The 18115-nt window shown below is 44.1% G+C and overlaps 1 long non-coding RNA gene across 1 annotated transcript; it reads left to right on the top strand.

Moving 5' to 3' along the window:
• The first annotated feature begins 7655 nt into the window (after positions 1-7655).
• Positions 7656-16608, top strand: LOC119314658. Its single transcript, XR_005152403.1, has 3 exons — positions 7656-7778; positions 13160-13304; positions 16161-16608. It is a non-coding gene; the product is annotated as an uncharacterized LOC119314658 (long non-coding RNA).
• The last annotated feature ends 1507 nt before the right edge of the window (positions 16609-18115 follow it).

Genomic DNA, 18115 nt, shown 5'->3' with positions numbered 1-18115 from the left:
GTTGCTCCACCGACGTACTCCTTCCTCCTATTTATACCTACGTACCCCCAAACGATCAAAGACGGAGCCAAAAACCTAATTCCACCGCCGTAACTTTCTGTATCCACGAGATCCCATCTTGGGGCCTGTTCCGGAGCTCCACCGGAGGGGGCATCGATCACGGAGGGCTTCTACATCAACACCATAGCCTCTCCGATGATGTGTGAGTAGTTTACCTCAGACCTTCGGGTCCATAGTTATTAGCTAGATGGCTTCTTCTCTCTTTTTGGATCTCAATACAATGTTCTCCCCCTCTCTCGTGGAGATCTATTCGATGTAATCTTATTTTGCGGTGTGTTTGTTGAGACCGATGAATTGTGGGTTTATGATCAAGTTTATCTATGAACAATATTTGGATCTTCTGAATTCTTTTATGTATGATTGGTTATCTTTGCAAGTCTCTTCGAATTATCAGTTTGGTTTGGCCTACTAGATTGATCTTTCTTGCAATGAGAGAAGTGCTTAGTTTTGGGTTCAATCTTGCGGTGTCCTTTCCCAGTGACAGTAGGGGTAGCAAGGCACGTATTGTATCGTTGCCATCGAGGATAACAAGATGGGGTTTTTATCATAATACATGAATTTATCCCTCTACATCATGTCATCTTGCTTAAAGCGTTACTCTGTTCTTATGAACTTAATACTCTAGATGCATGCTGGATAGCGGTCGATGTGTGGAGTAATAGTAGTAGATGCAGGCAGGAATCGGTCTACTTGTCTCGGACGTGATGCCTATATACATGATCATACCTAGATATTCTCATAACTATGCTCAATTCGGTCAATTGCTCAACAGTAATTTGTTAACTCACCGTAAAATACTTATGCTCTTGAGAGAAGCCACTAGTGAAACCTATGGCCCCCGGGTCTATCTTCCATCATACTAATCTTCCAACACTTAGTTATTTTCATTGCCTTTTATTTTACTTTGCATCTTTATCATAAAAATACCAAAAATATTATCTTATCATATCTATCAGATCTCACTCTCGTAAGTGACCATGCAGGGATTGACAACCCCTTATCGCGTTGGTTGTGAGGATTTATTTGTTTTGTGTAGGTGCGAGGGACTCGCGCGTAGCCTCCTACTGGATTGATACCTTGGTTCTCAAAAACTGAGGGAAATACTTACGCTACTTTGCTGCATCACCCTTTCCTCTTTAAGGGAAAACCAACACAGTGTTCAAGAGGTAGGAGCTGGAGTTCTTGGAGCTGGACTTTGGGGCCTCTCATTTTTGGTGTAGGTTGCCTCTCAGGACATGGGCCTCCAGGGCGCTATGTATGCCATCGCTGGTGCACCCTACACGTCTTTTTCTTCAGGTCCAGCTAGATCCTGCCACCCACTTGCTGAATCCTCTAGGCGCTAATGTGGTCGGAGGTATGTTGATCCAGTCAGCTCTGTAGTCGTCGCTTTGTTTTGGACGTGGCATGCAACGGTAGTGGTGCGACATGTTTGCTTTGTGCCTCGTCTTCTTTGCCTTCTTGGCTGGACTTTGGGCAAGGCGAGTTCTTCCATTCTTGATTGTAGCAGGTGTGGTTCTAGTTCTAGGGATTAGCATGGTGTTTTTGTCTTTTGACATTGTATCCAAGCCATTGGTGGGTCTCTTGATACGTCTCCAACGTATCTATAATTTTTGATTGCTCCATGCTATATTATCTACATTTTTGAATGTTTATGGGCCTTATTATACACTTTTATATCATTTTTGGGACTAACCTATTAACCCAGAGCCCAGTGCCAGATTCTGTTTTTACCTTGTTTTAGGGGTTCGAAGAAAAGGAAAATCAAACAGAGTCCAATTGACCTGAAACTTCACGGAACTCATTTTTGGAAGGAAAGAAGCCCAGAAGACTTGGAGTGCACGTCGGGGGATCTGCGAGGAGGTCACAAGGCAGGGGGCGCGCCCACCCCCTGGGCGCACCCTCCACCCTCGTGGGCCCCTCATGGCCCCCCTGACGTACTTCTTCCGCCTATATATATCTCCATATACCCTAAAAACATCCGAGAGCACAATAGATCAGGAGTTCCGCCGCCAGAAGCCTCCGTAGCCATCGAAAGCCAATCTAGACCCGTTCCGGCACCCTGCCGGAGGGGGAATCCTTCTCCGGTGGCCATCTTCATCATCCCGGTGCTCTCCATGACGAGGAGGGAGTAGTTCTCCCTCGGGGCTGAGGGTATGTACTAGTAGCTATGTGTTTGATCTCTCTCTCTCGTGTTCTTGAGATGATACGATCTTGATGCATCGCGAGCTTTGCTATTATATTTGGATCCTATGATGTTTCTTCCCCCCTCTACTCTCTTGTAATGAATTGAGTTTCCCCTTTGGAGTTATCTTATCGGATTGAGTCTTTAAAGATTTGAGAACACTTCATGTATGTCTTGCTTGGGATACCTGTGGTGACAACGGGGTATTCTATGATCCACTTGATGTATGTTTTGGTGATCAACTTGCGGGTTCCGTGACCTTGGGAACCTATGCATAGGGGTTGGCACACGTTTTCGTCGTGATTCTCCGGTAGAAACTTTGGGGCACTCTTTGAGGTCCTTTGTGTTGGTTGAATAGATAAATCTGAGATTGTGTGATGCATATCGTATAATCATACCCACGGATACTTGAGGTGACATTGGAGTATCTAGGTGACATTAGGGTTTTGGCTGATTTGTGTCTTAAGGTGTTATTCTAGTACGAACTCTAGGGCTGTTTGTGACACTTCTGGGAATAGCCCAACTGATTGATTGGAAAGAATAACTTTGAGGTGGTTTCGTACCCTACCATAATCTCTTCGTCCGTTCTCCACTATTAGTGACTTTGGAGTGACTCTTTGTTGCATGTTGAGGGATAGTTATGTGATCCAATTATGTTAGTATCGTTGAGGGAACTTACACTAGTGAAAGTATGAACCCTAGGCCTTGTTTCAACACATTGCAATACCGTTTACGTTCACTTTTATCACTTGCTACCTTGCTGTTTTTATTATTTTAGATTACAAATACCTTTATCTACTATCCATATACCACTTGTTTCACCATCTCTTCGTCGAACTAGTGCACCTATACAATTTACCATTGTATTGGGTGTGTTGGGGACACAAGAGACTCTTTGTTATTTGGTTGCAGGGTTGCTTGAGAGAGACCATCTTCATCCTACGCCTCCTACGGATTGATAAACCTTAGGTCATCCACTTGAGGGAAATTTGCTACTGTCCTACAAACCTCTGCACTTGGAGGCCCAACAACGTCTACAAGAAGAAGGTTGTGTAGTAGACATCATCTCTTCACCGATTCTTCTATCAATATATATTTTTAGGGGAAAACTTTCAATCTGTTCATCATCAATCATGATAGTACAATGAATACAGAAATAATAATAATTACATTCAAATCCGTAGACCATCTAGCGACGACTACAAGCACTGAAGCGAGCCAAAGGCGCACCACCGTCATCGCCACTCCCTCCCTGGAGCCAGATAAAACTTATTGTAGTAGACAGTCGGGAAGTTGTCGTGCTAAAACCCTATAGGACAAGCGCACCACTACAACAATCTTTTATCAATATATAATACACATGCTTATGCGTATTTGAAAAAATGAAGGGAATTCCTTTCAACAACTACCAACGAGGTGTGGACGCTATTTCAAGAATGCATCCAATGCTTCAGAAAGTTAGTTCAACGCCCATCTGCTGGTGTGCACAAAAATACACATAAGTCTAATGCCTAGCGGTCGTGGTGAAAGTAATGGTAGAGTGCAAGTTTTGGGTTGAACCAGTGCATCTTAAAGACTTCATCAACATCTTGAATAATGTACACCATGACATAAAAGAAGGTCAATGCTGTAGTTTGCCGATCATGGATCTGATCTCTTCGGGTATTTTTTCTCGCCTACGCATAGCTTTGGTTGGTCTTATATTACTTTGTTATTTGGCGATGAGTTTCTATGTGTGTGTGTTGGTTTGACTGTGTGACACCTGCCAATGCAGAGGCCGAGGTGTGTGCTCTCTATGTTTGTATCGTCTTGATGCTCTTTTTTTAGTCAATAAAATTCAACCTTTATTGAAAAAAAATGACATAAAAGGAGGTACTTTCAAGTAGAACAATGCACGGTCAGGGGTACGATTACTATTTTTAAAACTAGTACATTCCCACTAGGAGATGTTAACAAACAACAAGTCCTCAAAGTAAATCAAACTTTGTTGTGTAGTGTATTTCCATGTTTAGAATTTTAAGTAGTCGATAATTAACTAATAAATATGAAGGACAAATGTCATCGTGATATTGTCATTCATAAGTGAGACTTTGCTTAATCTTCATGAATGATTAAGGTTGGACGAGAGAGCAAAGCATGGTTGAACATCCCGCGAGACGGGGTCTGGATTATTCCAATGTAGATCACCAACTTCATCGTATTCTCATTGAAAGAGAAGACCATGGTTTGAACACATCTACCGAAGTTTCAGGGCCTATGATGATTACTGCAAACTGAAGAAGGATGTTAGAAACATTAGTTTCTTTGGTTATCAGAAGTTCACGGATGCTATGAGGATGCTTGCATATGGCACAACTGCAAATTCATGCGATGAGTACCACCGGATGTTTGAAAGCACATGCCTGGAAGACATGGTCAGATTTGCTACTGCAAAGGTTAAAGATTTTTCTTTCAGTTTGCATAATAATTTCTTAAGATCATCTCCATCATTGCAAGCAAGAAAGTCTCTAACTGTCTCCTCATCCATAACATAACCTTCAGGTACCTTAGCCATTTCATATCTAGGAGAGCTAGGTCTAATGGGTGTTTCAAGATTTTTAGTTTCAAGTACTTCACCAGTTTCAATAATTCCATTAGTTTCAGCATTTTCAATATCTTTGGCTCTAGCAAGTTGTTCATCAAGAAATTCACCTAGTGGCACATTATCATCAAGCAAGGTACTAGCATCATCATGAGTATCATTCATAGCAGAAGTAGCATCATTAATAGCTTGTGACATATCAGGATTAATGGCATGTGGTGGTGTTGCAACTTGCAAGTTTACTCAAAATAGAAGGTGAATCAAGTCCAGAGCTAGATGGCAGTTCCTTACCTCCCCTCGTCTTAGAGAGAGAAAATATTAGTCTTGGTATCCTTCAGATTCTTCATAGTGATAAATAGATAATAATCCCAAGTGACTCAACAAATATAGTTATGCTCCCCGACAACGGTGCCAAAAAAGTCTTGATAACCCACAAGTATAGGGGATCACAATAGTTTTTGAGGATAGAGTATTCAACCCAAATTTATAGATTCGACACAAGGGGAGCCAAAGAATATTTGTAAGAATTAGTAGTTGAGTTGTCAATTCAACCACACCTGGAGATTAAATATCTAAAGCAAAGTGATCAGTAGCACGGTAATATGATAGTTTTGATAGCAGTGGCAACAACAGTAGTAATGGTAACAGTGATAGCAATGATTTTGTAGCAAGTGTAATAGTAACAACAGTAGTAGTAACTTATCAAGAACAATATGTGGAAAATCCGTAGGCATTGGATCGGTGAATTCGTTGGATGATATTCATCATATAACAGTCATAACCAAGGGTGATGCAAAACTAGCTCCAGTTCATAAATGTAATGTAGGCATGTATTCCGTAAATAGTCATACGTGTTTATGAAAAGAACTTGCATGCCATCTTTTGTCCTACCCTCCCGTGGCAGCAGGGTCCATAAGGAAACTAAGGGATATTAAGGCCTCCTTCTAATATATAACCGGAATAGAGCATTAACACATAGTGAATACATGAACTCTTCAAACTACGATTAGCACCGGAAAGTATCCCAATTACTGTCACACTAGGCTTTACGGATCATAACACGTAACAGGCGAATATGACTTGCAAGATCGGATCTAGAACACAGATATAATGGTGAAAATATAAACGGTTCAGATCTGAAATCATGACACTCGAGCCCAAAGTGGCAAGCATTAAGCATGGCAAAGTCATAACAGCATCAATCTCAAAACATAGTGGATACTAGGGATCAATCCCTAACAAAACTAACTCGATTACATGATGAATCTCATCCAACTCCTCACGGACCAGGGAGCCTATGAAGGAATTACTCACTCCAAGTGAGGAGCATCATGGAATTGATGATGACGAAGATCGAAGACCCCCCTCTCCGGAGCCCCGAACGGGCTCCAGATCTAGCCTCCCGATGAAGAACACGAGGTGGTGGCGGCTCCGTATCGTAAAACGTGATAAAACTTTTTCCTCGATTTTTTCTTCAAAAATAGAATTTTATAGCATCGGAATTAGAGTCTGCGGGCCACCAAGTGGGCACAACCCACCAAGGCGCGCCAGAGGGGGCATGGTGTCTTGTGCCCAGCCAGGGACCCCCTACGGTGGTTCTTGGCTCCAATATTTTTATTTTATTGTAAAATAATTCTCCAAAAAGTTTCGTTCCATTCCGAGAACTTTTATTTCTACACAAAAACAACACCATGATAATTCTGTTGAAAACAGCATCAGCCCGGTTTTTTTTCATTCAAATCATGTAAATTAGAGTCCAAAACAAGAGCAAAAGCATTAGGAAAACTAGATACGACGGAGACGTATGAAGCGGTGGCCCACGAGGCAATAGGGCCCGCCCAGGGGGTAGGGCGCATGACTCTGTTTGACCGAACTCCGCCTCTATAAATTTTGTAAAATCGGGAAACCAATAAAGGAGTCCACGAATTACTTTTTCCGCCGCCGCAAAGTTCCTATTCCCTTGAGATCCCATCTAGAGGCATTTTCCGACACTCTGCCGAAGGGGGATTCGATCACGGAGGGGCTGTACATCAACCTCGCTGACCTTCCGATGATGCGGGAGTAGTTTACCACGGACCTACGTGTAACATCCCGATTCTCAGAATGTTTAAGAAAAAGTTTTCCAAAAATTAGGGCGAGAAAATTTCGTTTGTTTTATTTGGTTATGAAGCTTAAATTGGACTTTTATAATTTGAAGTATTTAATTTGAACTAATGCGAACCTAATTAAAATTGGTGTATTGTTCTTTTCTTGTAATCAGCTCTTCTTCGGCATATTAAAATATGCACCTTTGAATTTTCTTTGGTCTTCTGAAATTTGTTTGATTTTTGTCCGAGCTTCTATTCCTTTTCTAGATTTTTTCGGAGAGGAAATCAATTTATTTTCATTCTATCAAACTCTGTACATAATTTACTCGAACCAACATCTTTGTCTCTTTCCTGAGTTCAGCCCACTATTTTACTTTTCCTTTCTCAAGTCAAATGGGCTTAGCCCATCTATTGTATTTCTTTTCTTCTGTTTCCCTACTCTCATCCTTCTCCCATGGGCTTTGTCCAAATAGGCCCGTCTCTTAGAGCCACACCATTGGAGCGCTTCATGTCCATACATACACGTGCACACAAGTACAGAGAAGAAAAGAGAAAAGGTGCACGGAAGAGGAAACGTACAGCCATGTTGGAAACCCCTTCTCTATCCTTCAGGTGTACGTTCTCACGTCACAGGAAGTGAAACGTCCACGCATGAATGCTGCCTCCTGCCCTTCTCCTTTAATTCCATCTCTTTGACTCCTCCTTGTGCCTATTTCTCTCCACTTCATCTCCCAAAGCCGTGCCTCAAGCGCTTCATCTCTTTCTCCACCCACGCACACCTACATGCACACAAACAAGAGGAAAAGGAAACCTACAGGCGAAACATTCCCTGGTCTAAATTGTTTAGTTCTTCACCGTTTCCAAATTTGTGAGTACCTACATGTGCGCCTCCACCTCCTCTTCCAATCCCCTAGCAACCCCTCCCTATCTGTTCCTAATTCTTTGAAGAACTCTCTGTAAGACAATAGGCTTTGGGGGGAACCGGACAACCCTCTAGGGGTGTCCTATCACATATATATATATAATGAGGTGGTATACAACGTTACAATATACACATGTAAATACAGTCTAACACCCTCCCTCAATCTTAGCCACTTTCTAATGAATCTAGAAGGGTAAGATTGCGCCTGCAAGTCTCAAACTGTGGCAAAGGCAATGGCTTGGTGAAGATGTCAGCAAGTTGATCCTTGGAAGAAATAAACTTGATCTGTAGTTGCTTCTGAGAGACACGTTCACGCACAAAGTGATAGTCAACTTCAATGTGTTTCGTTCGGGCATGGAATACCGGATTTGCAGAAAGGTATGTAGCACCGATGTTATCACACCAAAGAACAGGAGGCTGTGATTGGGGTATACTTAACTCCTGAAGCAAGGACTGTACCCAGATGATCTCTGATGTGGCATTGGCCACAGCCTTATACTCAGCCTCAGTACTGCTACGCGAGACAGTAGCCTGTTTCCGAGCACTCCAGGCAATCAGGTTAGAGCCAATGAAGATAGCATAACCCCCCGTGGATCGCCTGTCATCCGGATTGCCAGCCCAGTCTGCATCAGAATATGCTGAAAGACAACCAGAGTCAGACGGCCGAATATGCAAACCATGAGCCACCGTGAAACGAATATAGCGCAAAATCCGCTTAACAGCAGACCAATGAGTGTCACGGGGTGACTGCAGATACTGGCAGACTCGGTTAACATCATAGGAAATGTCTGGTCGCATGATCGTCAAGTACTGGAGCCCACCAACAATACTCATGTACTCTGTCGCATCAGAAGAAGAAAGAAGCACACCATCAACAGCATTGAGCTTATCAGTGGTAGACATGGGTGTAGTCGTCGGTTTGCACTTAAGCATCCCAGCTCGCTGTAACAAATCCAGAGAGTACTTCTTCTGCGTCATAACAAGGCCAGCAGCACGAGAAGTAACCTCCACACCAAGAAAGTAATGAAGCTTCCCAAGGTCCTTGACCGCAAAATCAGCACCAAGTGAGCGAACAAGCGCAGTAGCAGCCGACTGAGAGGAGCTGACCAAAATGATATCATCTACATAGACCAACAAGTACATAGTAACCTCAGGCCTTTGAAGAAGAAACAATGAGGAGTCAGCAGTTGATGATGCAAAACCATGAGCACGAAGAGCCATTGCAAGACGAGCATGCCAAGCACGAGGAGCCTGCTTCAGACCATAAATTGCCTTGGACAGACGACAGAGATGATCAGGGCGATCCGGATCAGAGAAACCCGGAGGCTGGCGCATGTAAACCTCCTCCGCCAAGACATCATGAAGAAAAGCATTTTGAACATCAAGCTGACGAAGAAACCAACCTCGAGTAACAGCCAGAGAGAGAAGAAGTCTGATGGTAGTAGGCTTGACCACTGGACTGAAGGTGTCTTCATAGTCAAGTCCAAAACGCTGTCGAAAACCACGAGCAACCAGACGAGCCTTATAGCGCTCAATGGACCCATCAGAATGCCTCTTCACTTTGAAAACCCATTTGGAATCAATGACATTTACCCGTGATTGTGGAGGAACAAGAGTCCATGTCTGATTGCGAAGAAGCGCTTGATACTCCTGCTCCATGGCCTCTCTCCAATGAGGAATGCGCATAGCAGCTTGATACGTGCGTGGCTCAGAGGATGGATCTGCGAGAGCAGCAGACATGCACGCCGCTAACCAAGCAACTGTGCCATCGTGACGTTGCTTAGGCTGAAAAATGCCACTCCGACTGCGCGTATGTGGACGTAGAGCAGCAGCAGGAGCCGGCGGAGGCGAAGGTGACGGAGACGTGACGGTCGCCGGAGATGCAGGAATCACCTCAGGCGAGCTCGGGACAGACGACTCCGGGCTGCATGGCGAAGACTGGCCCGACGACAGGGGCTCAGAGGCCATGGGCGAACCGAGAGTGGGCGAGGCCAGCTCCGGTGACACCGGCCCAGACGACCTTGGCGAGGCGAGAGCAGGCGAGGCCGGCCCTGGTGAGAAGGGCCCAGACACCCTGGGCGAGGCAGGGGCGGGCGAGGCCAGGCCTGGTGATGACTGCCCCGACGCCCTGGGCGAGACGGGGACCGAGGAGGCCGGCCCAGTCGGCGGGGTTGCAGGGCGCGACGATGGCGAAGGCAGCCCAGAAGCCAGAGGCGACCGGGCCAGGACGTCGATCGGCCGTGCATGAGCACGGAAACCGAGGCCATGCAGGGGCACCATGTGCTCCTCATGCACAACAGAAGGTGCCGAGGATGAAGGCGATGGCGACGAAGAGGAAGATGGCACTTCCAGAATCTCCAAACGAGCCCCACGACCAGTGCCTGCACCATGGTTAGGCAACAATAGAGGAGAATATGCAACATCATCAAATTGGTCAGAAGCAATAGAGGATGAATGCATGACAGGTGGCTCGGTAGTGGACACAGGGAGTTTGGCAAAGGGAAAAACATGCTCATCAAACACAACATCCCGAGAGATGTAGACACGATTAGTGGGCACATGAAGACATTTGTATCCTTTATGAAGAGAGCTATAACCAAGAAAAACACACTTCTTGGAACGAAACTCAAGCTTACGCTTGTTATATGGACGGAGATGGGGCCAGCAAGCACACCCAAACACCTTGAGAAAGGTGTAGTCCGATTGTTCATTAAGGAGAACTTCAATGGGAGTCTTCATATTCAAAACACGAGTGGGAGTACGATTGATGAGAAAACATGCAGTGGTGAAAGCATCACTCCAAAAACGAAACGGAACAGATGCATGGGCCAAAAGAGTCAGACCAGCTTCAACAATGTGACGATGCTTACGTTCTACTGAACCATTCTGCTCATGTGTATGTGGACATGCTAAATGGTGAGTGATCCCAAGCGACTGAAAGAAGGAGTTGAGGTTGCGATACTCGCCACCCCAGTCCGACTGAACATGAACAATTTTGTGCTTGAGAAGGCGTTCAACATGTTTTTGGAACTGAACAAAAATGTCAAACACATCAGATTTACGTTTGATAAGATAAAGCCAGGTAAAGCGGCTGTAAGCATCAACAAAACTGATATAGTAATTATGACCACTAACAGAAGTCTGAGCAGGACCCCATACATCTGAAAACACAAGTTCTAAAGGATGTTTCACCTCACGACTGGACTCCAAAAAAGGAAGTTGATGACTCTTCCCCTGCTGACAAGCATCACACACTGCTACATCTTTATTACTAGACACACTAGGAAGCTCATGACGACGCAAAACATGCCGGACAATAGGTGTGGCCGGGTGACCAAGACGAGCATGCCACTGTGACGGAGATACCCGAACTCCACTGAAGACGCGAGCGACGCCAGGATGCTCCAGACGATAGAGACCTTGGCAGAGCCGCCCACTAAGAAGAATGTCCCTCGTGCCCCGATCCTTAATAAAAAGATCAAAAGGATGAAATTCACAAAGCACATTATTATCACAAGTGAGTTTAGGAACTGAAAGAAGATTACGTGTCACAGATGGAACTTGAAGAACATTGCGAAGTTGAAGACTCCTATTGGCATGTCTAGTGAGAAGTGATGCTTGACCAATATGAGAGATGTGCATACCTGCTCCATTGGCGGTGTGGATCTTGTCGGAGCCATGGTAGGGTTCACGAGTGTGAAGCTTCCTCATCTCACTGGTCAGGTGCTCTGTCGCCCCAGAGTCCATATACCAGTGGGGATCAATGGAGTAGGACTGAGTGTGTCCCTGTGGCTTCTGCGGCGGCGGACGATCAGCCATGGCGACCTGACGAGCAAAGTTGCGTGTATCCTTCCTGTCATTGCCGAGACCAAGAAAACCCCGCTGGAAGCGCTTGTGACACTTCGAGGCCCAGTGCCCATCGCGACCAGAAAGCTGGCACACACGTGGACCGCCAGCCCCTGGTAGCGTCGCAGTAGGAGGAGGGGCCGAGGCGGGTGGTGGTGACTGCCCCGAAGGAGCCCTGGATGAAGAAGAGGAGTGACCACCCTTGGTGGCGGCGTTTGCCGAGAGGGCCCCATTGCCCCTGGATCGGCGCGTCTCGACTCGTTGCTCAGTAAGCAGGAGGCGTGAAAAAACCTCGTGTGCTGGCATGGGCGTGGGGTTGCCCCTCTCATTGATGATCTCGACTAGGGCGTCATACTCCTCATCAAGACCATTGACAATAAACGAGTTGAACTCGGAGTCGGTGAGGGGCTGTCCAATGGAGGCCAGCGTGTCGGTGAGACTCTTGACTTTGTTGTAGAACTCAGTGGCGGTGGAGTCAAGCTTCTGACACTCCCCAAGTTGGCGATGGAGCCCAGATACACGAGCCTGTGACTGTGCCGCAAACGAGCGCTCAAGAATAGTCCATGCCTCGTGGGACGTCTTGGCGAAGACAACAAGCCCAGCAACGGCCGGAGAGAGCGACCCCTGGATGGAGGAGAGGTTCGCCTGATCCTGCCCTGTCCAGACACGGTGAGCCGGATTATAGACCGGACCATGCACGCTGTCAACCAGCGCAGGAGGGCAAGGGAGAGAGCCGTCGACATAGCCAAGCAGGTAGTGACTCCCAAGAAGCGGAAGAACCTGCGCGCGCCAGAAGATGTAATTGTCCGACGACAACTTGATGGTGATGAGATGGCCGAAGTGAAACGGCGGCGGCGGCTGCGATCCCATCGAGGAGACTGGCTGAGGTGAGAACACCGTGGAGACAGTCGGAGGGGCAGCCGGCGCGGTGACAGAGGGCGCGATGGCCGCGGTTGACGCCGCGAAGCCTGCCAGCGCGACGTCCTCCGCCACCAGCGGCGCAGTGGCCGAGGGCGCGACAGCCGCGGTTGACGGGGCGGTGGTGGTGTGGGCCACAAGCGCCTGCCCGGGCGACGTAGCAGCCGGCGGGAGCGCGAAGAGGGAGTCGACGCTCCGTGTCCCGATCGGCGCCTGAAGGGAGGCGGCATCCAGCGGCCTCGAGAGAAGTGCCGCGAGGGAGGCCGGCAGAAAACCGGTGGCGGTGGAGCCGGACGCAGCGGCGGACGTCATAGCAATCGGGCGACGGCGGCGGCGGGCGCGGCGGCGGCGGCGGTGGCGGCGGCGGCGGCGGCGGCGGTTTAGGGTTTTTAGGCGGAAGCGGACGTAACCTAGCGTGATACCATGTAAGACAATAGGCTTTGGGGGGAACCGGCACAACCCTCTAGGGGTGGCCTATCACATATATATATATATAATGAGGTGGTATACAACGTTACAATATACACATGTAAATACAGTCTAACACTCTCCTTGAACTACAGCAGCTCCATGGACGCCGGTGCTCTATCTTGATGATTTAGGCGATCCATGTTCGAGTCCTTGCGCCAAAATATTCTGCTCCATGCCGCAGCTCCATTCAAAGAAGAAACAACGTGTTCCGTCGAGCATACGCGGAGAATTTTGCAAGTACGTATACACTGTTCGTCAAGTTCATCGCACCGTTCCGCCCAACTCGGTGAACCACTTTCCAATTCCTATTGCACACCTTCCAAACATCACTCGTGTTATCTCCTATACATCTTAGTTCCTTCTATTTTTGTTGTTGGGCGCGCCGATGCTATCCATCGCATGAACCAAATATTATAGGCATATTTCCATCGTTTTTGTTTATCGTTTGATCTTAATCCCAATGGATGAAACATGTTAAGTGGTTAGAGGAACACGTTTGTGGTTTTTGATTTTGCGTATATATCTTGTTAGACATTATTCTAGTAAAATGGGAATTACACTACGTGCATGTTTCTTTCACTTTCGAATTTTCACTTGTGTGACTTATACCCAGGAGTCGCTCCTAAATATTTCTTAATCGTAGGAGTTTCAATTGATTTACTAGATTACTTGTTTAGTCAATCGAGATTTAATATAGATTTTATCTAGCCGCTCTTGTTGATTAAAACAATAGTTTTAAAATAGTGTTGCATGGTTATGTGTAGGATTCATCAGTGAACTTCTGTTAATATATTGTTATTTCCTTATGTTCTTGGTATGCTTAGGAGTGCATGGTATCTATTCGCCTCGTAATTTTGATGTGTCATGTCACTTGCTGGATTTATTTACCGATTATAGTTATTTGATAATTGTTGAACTGGTTGTCCCATGTGACATTTTTCTTTGGTGTGTGTAGTCCTATGACATGTCTCTGTACAAGTCTTTGCAAATTCTTACCATGTGTAGGAGTTGATTGTTGTAATAGATTATTAATGTTCTTACATGCTTGTTTGGTGTTATTATTTTAATTAGATTTGGATCATTGTTAGTGTAATCTTATTATTATTACTTTAGTAATGATTGGTATTCTTTATTGTTTCACGGAGAACGTGTACATCATTGTGGTGAATATTCATCGTGCTTATAATTCTTTAGATTTGTTCTAGGTGTTCATTTACTTATCCATCTAGTCATGAAACACCTCATGTCTTGACTATTTAATATTATTTAGCATGGCGAAATCATATATATGGTTTACTTATTCATTTTTCATCCATGTCACATGTTGGTTTTAAATCATGCTTTGTCTAAGATAGATGTTTAAATATTTATGCTTGTCATGCCATGTTGTTGGGATTGTTAAATAGATTGCATAAATGTGTGTAACGACCCGTGTGTTGTATGATGCCTAGGTTGTCCATTTATGTATTAGAAAGTCTAGGTTGTACTAGATAGAAATACATGTCTTCATGTTATTCATGCTAGTATAGCACATCCCTTGATGTGATTGATGCCATGACCTAGATGTGTACTTGCTTAGTATGCTTTTCCCTTTTTCTTATAAGTCACAACTAACATGATAGTGTTTTGAGCTAATGCCATTCTTGATAGTCATGTTAGTTGATATCAACTAAGTTATGTCATAGTCATTAAGTTGTATTCTACTGGTAGCATAGTTTGGCATCTTGTGTCATGATCATCCATGCTTAGCATTATATCTAGTCTACCTCACTATTACATTGTTGTATGCCTACACTTCTTCATATCTACTTTATCTAGTTGTTGCATTGTTATATGTCAGTTGTCACTCATGCAAGTGATCTTTCATGTCTTGTTTTGTCTATGTGCTATAATTGAGTACTTAGTCTCTTGTGCATTTTTATGGATGATCACTTTGGCCTTATGGTAGCCTCAGGAGTGTCGGGTCTTGTTGCGATAGTTTAGCACATGCTTAAGACAATTTACCTTTCATGTTAGTGAGTTGTATCTTCCTCATATGCTTAGTGTGCATAGTTTGATCTATTATGTAAGCATGAAGTGGCAATCTTATTTCTAGTGGTTACTTGAGTATTAGTTGTTCTTTAGTAGTAAGACCATATTCTAGTTTAATATCTTATCATGATCACTCGTATGTGTCATGCTTGTGTTATTTGCTTAGACATCTAGTGAATCTATACTCACATGTATTATGTGAGATATGTGTTATTATTCAGTTGTTAAATTAGTTTCTACCTTAATTAGTATTGGTTTGTCTTCTTTTATATAAATTATTGCTAATAGTTTTTATGATTTATGTTTAGTCTTTGATTGTTGTTAACCATTATAAGTATTTGGATTCATCCAAATATTTATTCTTGGTTGATTGTTACTCTTAATCATATCATGCCTAGGATAGTTGTGCATCCATTTGTTCCATGTGTTGTATAGTTTCTTGTTAATTGTTTGACAAATGAATTGATTTGATATAATGGAGTTGACCCTATTCCATTTTAATGGTTTTTTTGGGGCTAGACCTAGATCATTTCAACTCATGTTGTTGAATGATGTTTGATTGCTTAACTAGTATGGTTTGTAATGTTTGTTCGTTTGGAATTATTATATAGTTGATGCATATGTTTGTCTGCTATTGACCATTATAAATATTTAGGTTCTGTCTAAATATTTATTTGACTTTTACCTTCATCATGTCATGTTGTAATTGTGTGGTTAAATGCATAGGATGGTTCATTTTCATGTGTGTTGATGCCATTGTGTTTGTTAGATAGTAGTTTCCTATATAGTTTGTCGAGATGTGTAGTGGGCACTACTAGTGTTTAATTGCATATTCGTATTGGAACGTTAGTCTTGATCGCCAAGTATTTCTTAGTTGTGTCAACCTCAACCATGTCACTTCAATGAATCCTTTCTCTTACATCCTAATCAACCTCATTTCAAAGTCTCCATCTTGATCAATATCTTGTTGTCCATCCAATTTTAAATTGTTTTGGATGTTATTTGGATTTACTTTTGCTTTGGTATTTATTGTTTGTCTTTTGCTGTCGTTCCGACGAGTAGGGAGTGACGATATCGATGTTGGACATGGACAGAACAGGTTACTAAAGAAGGACTCAACAACGAAGGCATGCCTCCTTTTTTGATCATACTTATCCTATGTTTACAAAATTGCATTGTGTTTTATGGTTATTATATGCATGCTATTTTAATTCTTGTAGCTAGCATGTCGATTGACACATTACCTTGATCCACTAGTCTTCTATTCATTTGACACCTGAGTAGAATTATAGTATTCTTGTAGAGTAGAAATGCTTAGCCATGCTTATTACCCTATAGGTGCTTTGTTGAATGACATCTGAGTCATTGACAGTTGAAACTTACCGCTGAGCTAGGCCAGATGGCCTTATTGATATCCTCTACTCTCTTCTACTCTGGGTGAAACTTACCATCCGAATACTGGCGCGGGCGACAGCTGAATCAAGGATTGAAGGAGCGATTGGCTGCCCTTCACAGGTTGAAGGGGGCAATCAGTCGTCCGTGCCGCTTAAGGTCTAATAAGTCTTGGATTTGAAGATTGTGATAACAGTACAGCCACATGCTATATGGGCACTGGCTTGGTCAAGTAAGCTAGTCAGCCTTAGGTGTCGATGTCGCTGTACCGCAGATGGGATAGCTGCCTTGCAAGGAGTATTCTCGGCACAGATGGGGGGACCGGTTTGAGGACATACTCTCAATTCCGTGCGCCAGCGGTGGGCATGTCACATCTTTGAGGGATCTAGTCCAAAGACCTCGTCACAATCCCCCTGCCGGTACACCAAATGGAGTACTATACCAGCGGCCACTGGTGGCAACAAGTCGAGATTGTGTCGTGTGGGTAAAGTGTACGACCTCTGCAGAGTGTAAAATATTCGAATAGTCGTGTCCACGGTCAAGGGCTACACATGAATCTTTCTTGACGTACAGGACCTGTCTTGCTTATTCCCTCTTTGCCCCTATTCTTGGAACCTATGAAGAGTGTGAGTTGATCGAGGATCCTCACTTGATGAAAGTTATTCTCGAGATAAAACATGTTTTGATCTAAAACTACTTTTATCCAACTGCTTTATTTGTCAAAAAATAGCTTTATGCAAATGAGCCATATAGCCTTCCTTTGAAGCCACATGTAGCTATTAGGTCCTTCCCCGTGGGAGGCATGTTGAGTACGTAATGTACTCATGGCAATAATTTTGTTGACAACAGAGTTGCATGAAGATGAAGGTGATGACTACGACTACTATGGCGATCCGTAGGAGTGAGGTCACGTGGACTACATCGACTGCCTATGGCTGAGATGGAGTCTCTATGCATTGTACTTTTCCGCTGTTTTTCTTAATGTAATAAGTGTCATGAGACATTTATCTTGGTATGCTTTGTGGAAAGATATATTTAATATTGTAATACCTTTTATGCATTGTGCAATGATATCATTTCACTATGTTTTCAACAATGATCCTGGGGTTGACAAATATACACAGGAGGGTCTGGAAGTTAATTCCGGGTTCTCACAGAAGTGGTATCAGAGCCGATGTCGACCTAGGCGCGTGACCTTAGTTAGAAATGGAAAGCCTTAGGAACTATTTATTAAAGAAAATTATTTTCAAAGAAAATATTCTCGTAATCTTGTTCTCCCCTATTGCTCTTCTTGAGTTATCTTATTCAAATAAAGTGTAACTCTACTTCTCTACCTTCTTCTTTATAGTATGTGAAACCCTTTCCCTGCCCATGGTGCTAAAAAGTCAGAAGTTTCTCAAGACTTGCCAAGAACTTCAAACTTCAAACCCTAAAGCTCTAAGTAGCAACATTTTCCAAGAGAAGACAGTTCGAGACCTCAAGAAGGCAACGACCATCGATCATGCTGCAATCATCAACGTTGAAGATTTTCCCCAAGATTTATTGTGACCTGCCATATAGGATTAGGTTGGTTAACACCCTTGTAGTGATAGAGTTCGTATCTTGTAGATGCAAAACCTTTCTTG

The sequence above is a fragment of the Triticum dicoccoides genome, chromosome 6A (genome assembly GCF_002162155.2).
Source record: "Triticum dicoccoides isolate Atlit2015 ecotype Zavitan chromosome 6A, WEW_v2.0, whole genome shotgun sequence".
In the NCBI taxonomy this organism is placed as follows: Eukaryota; Viridiplantae; Streptophyta; class Magnoliopsida; order Poales; family Poaceae; genus Triticum; species Triticum dicoccoides.
This window is presented reverse-complemented; position numbering and strand designations above follow the sequence as displayed.